Below are 9,483 nucleotides of genomic sequence, written 5' to 3' on the forward strand. Positions count from 1 at the left end.
TTAATTTCTGTCTATATAAATTGGAAAACTCACACAGTTATTTTGGAGTATAACGTACCTCCTCATGTGTGATACTTTGTACCTCACCTTTAGGGGCCTGTTGGGACTTTAGTCTAGTTATAGGTCTAGAAGAAATGAGGGGTGGTGGGGGTGGGTCATGAAAAGAATTAGAAATATCTTCCAAGCCATTTGCTTCAGGGCTTTCATTTGCAGTTTCATCTGGTGAAACAGGATTAATAACTCTAGGGCTAATCCCTTCAGGAGGAGGTTGGGTGGCCAATTCCTCAAGGCAGGCTGGAGGTGGGGCGGCTATGTCCTCAGGGCAGACTATTACAGGGTTATCTAAAGAAGGCTCAGCATGGTCTAGGGTTTCAACCTCACCCCCAACATCATTATCAATCCATATGTCACCATCCCATTTTTCAGGGTCCCACTCCTTTCCAATCAATGCCCTCACTTTAACGGCAGACACCATGCAAGACTGAGATTTCAGTTTACGTTGTAAAGTTGCTACTCTAACAATAAGATTCTGAGTCTGATTTTCAGAGATCTCAAGTCTATGGCTACAGGAAATAAAATTTTCCTTCAGGATACTCATAGAAACCTCTACATCTTTCAGACGGCACTTAAGCTTCTTGTTTGAAGCCTTAAGCCCATCCCTTTCACCCTTTAATGTAGACAGTGTATCTAACAACAACCAACCAACATCTCTATAACTCTTATTCCTACAAAACTCTGTAAAGGTGTCAAAAACATTATCCCCCAGAGTCTGGCTTCGTACAAGCGAAGCATTAGGAGAATCGAATGATGATATTTTGACTATCTCCTTTGCCAACTCAGTGCATGGATTGGGAGTGTCATTCTGATTATGGGAATCAGAGTCCTTAGTGTCTCTGAGCCCAGTCAGAGTAGAAAACCATTCATAAAAATCCATTTTTAAGATTCTGTTCCTTAAGAACCACTCCCGGTACCAAGATGTATTAGTTAGGGTTCTCTAGAGAAACAGAATCAACAGGGAACACTTGCAAATATAAAATTTATGAAAGTGTCTCACGTGACCGTAGGAACGCCGAGTCCAAAATCCACAGGGCAGGCTGCGAAGCCGATGACTCCAATGGATGGCCTTGATGAACTCCACAGGAGAGGCTCACCAGCCAAAGCAGGAATGCAACCTGTCTCCTCTGAGTCCTCCTTAAAAGGCTTCCCATGATTGGATTTAGCATCACTAATTGCAGAAGACACTCCCCTTTGGCTGATTATAAATGGAATCAGCTGTGGATGTAGCTGACGTGATCATGACCTAATCCTATGAAATGTCCTCATTGCAACAGACAGGCCAGCGCTTGCCCAATCAGATGAACAGGTACCACAACTTGGCCAAGTTGACACTTGTCCCTCCTGTCCCTAACCATGACATTATGTAAAGTGTTTAGCATATTTTTCAACATATCTGTCTAATTCAAATGCTGTTTTATTTTAGGTAGTAAAATCATAATAGAGGCATGCATTCAATCAAAAATATAAATGATTCTGAGGCAGAAAATTAAAAAGTTTAGGCATTTTAAAATAAAATACAAAGCAGTATATGTTTGAAAGCTGTAAGTCCAAAATTAAAATGTTGGCAGCACCACACTTTCTCTTAAAGCTGTAGAATTATGGTTGTGGACTTCCAGCATTATATGACTCAAATTCTTCCTTTGCCATATGAATACTTCTCTACCTCTCTTTCCCCGTATAACAAAATTTATTTTGCTTATAAGACCTCTAGTAATATTACATTAAATACACACTGATTTAACTTGCCCTCACTTTAAGTAATAGGATCTTTGAAGATCTTAATTACAAATGAATTCTCTTTCAAAGGACGATGTTTAGAAGATGAAGATCTTTGTGTGGGACCTAATTCATTTCTCAAAAGAAGGTAAATAAGGCAAAGCAAACACAACTTTTATCTGTATAAATGAATCCAAAATAAAATTTGTAAGAGTTATATAAAACACCCTGTTTTAGTTTGTTAAATCTGAAAGAATGCAATATACAAGAAATGGAATGGCTTTTTAAAAGGAAATTTATTAAGTTGAAAATTTATAATGAAAATTTATTAGGTTGAAAGTTTATAGATCTAAGGCTATAAAAATGTCCAAACTAAAGCATCCAGTGAACAGTACCTTGATTCAAAAAAGGCTGATGGGTCTAGAACACCTCTGACAGCTGGGAAGGCATGTGACTGGCATATGGTGGAGTCTTCAGCTTCTAATTTCAAGCATCTTCCCTAAGGTTGTTTTCTTTCCTCATCGCCAAAGGTCTCTGACTGCAAGGGTTCTGAAGCTTTCTCCAAAACTCTTCCCTCTTAAAGGCCTCCAGTAGGCAACCCAAACTTGAATGGGTGGAGACACAGCTCCATGGAAACCACCTATTCAAAAGGTCCTACCCACAACTGGGTGTGTCAGATCTCAATGGAAGCAACTTATTCAAAAGATCCCAATGAGCATTATTGAATGGCAATTTAAAAACATCAAGGTTAGTTATAGGCATGAACTGTACCAAGGGAAAATTCTCCTCTAACTCTGGACCTGTAAAACTCAGAAATTTTCTGCTGCCAATTTATAAAGGAGGGATAGTCATAAGGTGCATATTCCCATTTCCATAGGAAGATATTGGAAAGAACACAGTAGACACAGGTCCCAAACAGTTTCAAAACCTGCAGGCAAACTCCGTTAGGTTTCAAAGACTGAGAGCCAATTATCCTCAGGGCTCTAGAAAGTATCAGTCTCACCCTTCCCAAAAGCCTATACAGCAGCCTTTCTCACTCCAAGCCCTGGAATGTGGTATGCAACCTTGGGGGACACTGGAGAGACTAACTTTATCTCAGCTCTACCATCTTCAATTATCAGGGCAGCACCCCAGCTCTCTGTCCTCTCCTAGGCACATGCTCAACCCCTCACAAGCCTGAGGCACCAAAACTCTTGGAGGCAGAGGGCCTGCTTCTGTCTTTGGGGCCAACTCAGCCTCTCCATTGTGGATAGGTCGGTCCACTCTTCTGGACCAAGGTTTCTTTACTTCAGATTTTAACTTCCATGGTTCTGCTCCTGAACTCAATTTTCCATCAATTTGTCATTTTATGTCCCTTTCTGTCCATACTGGCATTGTTTCTGAATATACTGATACCACAACATTCTTCTTGGTTTTATATTTAATATGTAAACATCAAAACCATAAGACTATAGTACTTTGTAGAAGCCATTCCTGGATAACTCCATCTCCAATTCTGGCTTGCTCTGAAATGGCTGAATGTTTCCAAGTTTGGTTAAATCCTCATGTGGGAAACTTCTACAAGGAACCAGGCAGCATTTTCCAGATTTAGTTTAGAAATCCCTTCCACTAAGTACCACAGCTTGCCAATTTTAAATTTTAACTTCCATCCCAAATGAGGAAACAATTTAGCTAAATTATCTGCCACTTTAGAACAAGGAACACCTTCCTTAAAGTTTGCAATAACACAATCATCATTTCTGCTTAAGGTATTATCAGAATCATCCTTTGAGTCCACAATTCTACCAGCATTCTCTTTAAGGCATTGTGGTAGTTAGATTCAGTTGTCAACTTGGCCATGTGAAGGCACCTAGTTCTGTTGCTCTGGACATGAGCCAATGGTATATGAACCTCATCTATTGCTGATTTACATCTGCAGTCGGTTAGGAGGCATGCCTGCTGCAATGAATGTTTGACTTAATTGGCTGGTGCTTAAATGAGAGAGCCTAACGTAACAGAGCCCAAGCATCTCAGCAAACAAATCTCAGCACTCACATCTTAGCCCAGGCCTTGGGAGATGTAGAAAGAAATCACCCTGGGGAAAGTTGTTGGAACCCAGAGGCCTGGAGGGAAGGCCAGCAGAGGCCAATGTGTGCCTTCCCACATAAGAAAGAACCTCAGTGGAAAGTTAGCTGCTTTTCCTCTGAAGAACTAACAAAATAAATTCCCTTTTATTAAAAGCCAATCCATCTCTGGTGTGTTTCATTCCAGCAGCTAGTAAACTAGAAGAGGCATACTAGGCCCTCTCTTTCAAACTGTTCACAATTCTTTGGGAATATTTTTCTTATCCATTAAAAAAACATTTAAGAATGTTTGTTATTTGCAAGGTGCAGTAGTGCCCCCACTTCCCTGGCACCAAATCTGTTTTAGTTTGTTAAAGCTGCTGGAATGCAATATATGAGAAATGGAATGTATAAACAATTTAGAAAGGAAATTTAGTAGCAAGTTTACAGTTCTAATGCTCTAAAAATATCCAAACTGAAGCATCCAGAGAAAGTTACCTTGATTCAGGAAAGGCCAATGGATCTGCCACACTGTGTCAGGTTAGAAGGTCCATGGCTAACATCAGCTGGGGTCTGTGGCTTCTCATTTCAAACCTGTTACTTAAGGTTGTTTTCTTTCTCCATTTCAAAAGGTCTCTGACTGTGTGGGTTCTGAAGCTTTCTCCAAAATGCTTCACTCTTAGCAGACTCCAGTATGTAATCATACCTTGAAAGGGTAGGGATACATTTCCATGGAAAACACCTAAATAAATGGTTCCACCCTTACTGGATGTGTCACATTTCAATGGAAACAATCTAACTGAATAATTCCACCCACAAGTATTGAATGAGGGTTAAAGAACATGGATATTTTGAGTGCACAACCGTTTCAAGCCAACACAAAACATGTTTTATCACACATGCAGGACAAACAGATATTTTGATATCTATAAAATAAAAATGATCCATTCTTAGCATGTATTTTGGATTATTTTTATGGTATATATTTCTGATATTATTATGCCTTATCACCAATTATTATTAATTAATTAATTTTATTTCAAATTTTTGGATGTTTTGAGGTTTAGCCTTGTTGTAAAAAATATCAGAACTGCATTTTGATGCCAGAAAGGCATATGTTGAAACATTTTGTTGAGTAAAATAAGCCAGAAACAAAAGAACTATTATTGTATGATTCTATTTTTATGAAATGTCAAGAATGAGAAATTCATAAAGATTGAAAGTAAGTTAAAGTTTACCAAGAGGCAAGAGAGCATGAAAAATATTTGAAACATCAACAACTTTATTGGTTTTGTTCCATTATTTCTGGGCTACTCCTAACAAAGTAAAATATACTTCATTTTTGTGCACATTTCCATGAGTATTCACCAAATACTACCACAAAAATCAGAATACAGAAAAGTCCCATCACTCCAAATAATTCCTTGATGCTGTTACATGAGAGATGTCAAACTCTCATCAGTCTTACCTCCGGTAGTGACAGATCAATTCTGTAATTTCAACCTCTTCAGCAAGTCATATACATGATATCAAACTGTAAACCAGATATAGAACTCTTGATTGATAGTTTTTCTTTCAGTGTGTTAAATATATTGTCCCATTGCTTTTTACCTCCATGCTTTCTGCTGAGAGAGCCACACTTTGTCATACCATGATTTTCTTGTATGTGAAATGGAAAATGTATGTGTTTTTCTCCTGCTGTTTTCAGAATTCTCTATCTTTACTTTATCCATATGATTATTAAGTGTCTAGGCATAGGTCTATTTAAATCTGTTCTGTTTAGGGTATGCTGCATTTCTTGGACCAGTAGTATTATATCAATTATAAGAGTTGGGAAAATTTCATAATTATCTCCTCCATTTTTCTTTCTGCCCACTTTCCTCTCTCTTCTCCTTATGAAAACTTCATAGCCTGTATATTCATGCACTTCATATTGTCATTCTGTTCCCTAAGAACCTGCTCAAAATTTTCCATTTTTCCCTATCTTATTTTGTGTGTACAATTTCAGATATCCTGTCTTCTGGTTCACTATTCCTTTCTTCTGCCTCTTAAAATCTGCTGCTTTATGTCTTGATTTTGCTTTTAATCACTTATATGTTTTATTTCATTCCCATAAGTTCTGCCATCAGTCTTTTCAAGCACTCAAGTTCTTCAGTATGGACACCTTGTGTTTTCTTTATAATCTTCATGTTTTTTTCCTATTTTCCTTCAACTCATTGAATTGATTTCAAAGATATGTTCTAGCATCATTAAATATTTATTTCAATTCATGAATCTCAGGTGAGGGGTTAGCTTGTTCCTTTGGTTGGGATAGATTTTCATTTTTACTACTATAAGTTATGACTTTTTGTTGGTGTCAATGTATCTGATTTTTATGTTTAGTTTATTATAGAGGTCATTTTATTTCTTTTGTCTGGGATTTTCCTATTGGTCAGGTTTGATCTCCATCTGTTCATCTCTCTCACCAGCCAGTTTCAGTTTTGTTCTTCTACTCAGTCATCTCCAGAACCAGCATGTACAGTGTTTGGCCTCAGGGATGGGAGCAGACACTGAGTACTACAGCAATGTCTCTGTGGGAAAAAGAAGCCTGCCTTCTCCCATTGTTGCTGTGTTTATCATCATCCTCAAGACCTAGGTTTGTTTAAGGTCACTGCATTAATAGTTGGGTCATCCATGTTTATCAGCCAAAGCAGTATTGGGTTCCCATGCAGTGGGTATAGACCTGTTCCAGTCAGCCTGAAATAATATTGGGGGTAGTCTTTCAAAAATTCATTCAATTCTTTTGCATTTTATGCTCTGCTCATTGGACAGCATTGTTCAATAACTTTATTTCTTTATATGCTGTATGACAGGGTCACATTTTTTTCTTTTCCCATGTGAGTATCCTCTTATTGCAGCATCATTTGTTGAATTTTTGTTTTTGTTTGATTTTTCACTTGTTTGCTTGTTTGTTTTGGGGAAAGTGCATGGGGTAGGAATTGAACCCTGTCTTCCAAATGGCAGGTGAGAATTCTACCACTAAACTACCCTTGTACCTCCCTATTCAGTGACATAACCATCCTTCTAGCTGTGTACATTCAGAGCACAGGCTGCACTTCATCAGGTCAGGCTGACTGTAGGTATCATTTCTCTCATTTTCTCAGCAAAAATTTGCCTCAATATGTGTATGTGTCCTCTAATTTATATGTGTTGGAGTATACCCTCAGTTGCCCCAGTCTTTAGCCTTCCCCCATTCTGGGAGCAGATCTCTCACTGCTGCTTCTCACAGGAGTGGGGTGAGTACATTCAGACCTGAGACTGAAATTTCAGCTTCTATACACATTTCCCAGACTGTCTGTCTCTCACTGACCTGGGACTTGAAATATTCTCCCCTGATCCTAGCTCTCCAATAGGTGAGGATCTATCCTGCTGCTGTGAGAGAGCACATATTCTGTGTTTCCAGAGGTAGTGGTCCCAGCTGTAGTTTCTCTTTCTATCCCAAATTGTGTGACTGAGTGAGGAGGAGGAGAGAGGACTAGTGTCCAGGACAGAAATCTCCTATTTTATATTCTTCTACTTCAATCAGGATTTGTAGCTTCTCTCATTAGTCCATATCCCCCTCCAGATTTCTGAACAAATCAGAATTGTTCTTTTTTAACATTGAAACTCTGTGGAGAGATTTTTAGTAATTGTTTATGTTGCCATGTTGATGATGTCACAAAATTGCATATTTCATCCTGTATTTGTCCCAAATTATTGCTCAAATCAATAGATCATTCATTTACTTGATGTGTGGTATTTAAGCATAAGAAAGAACTTCATTTTATTTATCAATAAATGAAACAATAATTTTGTGATTGTTACTGGGTTCAGATAATGGTTGTTTTATAATTATATACAAATGTTATAAAAAGAAATGCAATAACCAATAAAAGAAGACCCATCTGATGATCTGCTTCTGTGAGGATAGTATCCAAATGTTTATTTAGAAAGCATAAATAACTTCCTAGTCAGGACTACTTGGTAACTGTGCCCAGCTCCATCAGTTACCAAATGTGTGACTTGGTAGATGTTCATTATTCTTTAAGTGCACAAATATTCAAATGAAAATAATGGAAATGGCAATATTAGATGTCTCACAGAATTTATATTGTGAAGGTATATTGACTATTTTCAAGCAAAGAAATCAGACACCAAGCATAAAATCATCAACATTACTAACAAGATCATTGTTCTCAATACAAGACATGCTTTTGTCTTCCATTTCCAGCTTTACCAGAAGAACAGAAAGAGAAAAATGAATCCTGGAGATAAAGAATCATAAGTAACTTTTTGTCTGAGAATGTTTTAATTTCTCCCTCATTTTTGAAGGACACAAAACCACAATGAGATATCATCTCACACCCACCAGAATGGCCATTATCAACAAAACAGAAAATGACAAGTGCTGGAGAGGATGCGGAGAAAGAGGCACACTTATCCACTGTTGGTGGGAATGTCAAAGGGTGCAACCACTGTGGAAGGCAGTTTGGCGGTTCCTCAAAAAGCTGAATATAGAATTGCCATACGACCCAGCAATACCATTGCTAGGTATCTACTCAAAGGACTTAAGGGCAAAGACACAAACGGACATTTGCACACCAATGTTTATAGCAGCATTATTTACAATTGCAAAGAGATGGAAACAGCCAAAATCTCCATCAACAGAAGAGTGGCTAAACAAACTGTGGTATATACATACGATGGAATATTATGCAGCTTTAAGACAAGATAAACTTATGAAGCATGTAATAACATGGATGGACCTAGAGAATATTATGCTGAGTGAATCCAGCCAAAAACTAAAGGACAAATACTGTATGGTCCCACTGATGTGAACGGACATTCGAGAATAAACTTGAAATATGTCATTGGTAACAGAGTTCAGCAGGAGTTAGAAACAGGGTAAGACAATGGGTAATTGAAGCTGAAGGGATACAGATTGTGCAACAGGACTAGATACAAAAACTCAAAAATGGACAGCACAATAATACCTAATTGTAAAGTAATCATGTTAAAATACTGAATGAAGCTGCATCTGAGCTATAGGGTTTTTTTTTTGTTTTTGTTTGCTTGTTGGTTTGTTTGTTGTTGTTGTTTTTTACTATTACTACTACTTTTATTTCTTTTCTTTATATTAACATTTTATATCTTTTTCTGTTGTGTTGCTAGTTCCTCTAAACTGATGCAAATGTACTAAGAAACAATGATCATGCATCTATGTGATGATGTTAAGAATTACTGAGTACATATGTAGAATGGTATGATTTCTAAATGTTGTGTTAATTTCTTTTTTTTCTTTCCATTAATAAAAAAAAAAAAAAAAAGAATCATAAGTAGAAAGAGAAGTAAACAATCAAGGATATGTGTTAAAATTGATGTGGAACCTGGAAAAACATATGTCTTTTTTATGAAAGAAAATAAAGAACTGTAAAAGAGAAAAGAGAGAAGGAAATATCTCAGTTAGAGAATAGGAAAAAGAAAGAGAAGAAGAGTGAAAGGAATGACAGTGGAAGGAAGGAAAAGTACTAGCATAAATAAAAATGCTATTGTGTCCTATGCAAAATGAATTAAAATTCAGAAGTAAATTTAAATTGAGAAGGAATCAAATTAATGCTATTAGAATAACAGGTAAAATTAAAAGCATCCC

The sequence above is a fragment of the Tamandua tetradactyla genome, chromosome 4 (assembly GCF_023851605.1).
Source record: "Tamandua tetradactyla isolate mTamTet1 chromosome 4, mTamTet1.pri, whole genome shotgun sequence".
NCBI lineage: Eukaryota > Metazoa > Chordata > Mammalia > Pilosa > Myrmecophagidae > Tamandua > Tamandua tetradactyla.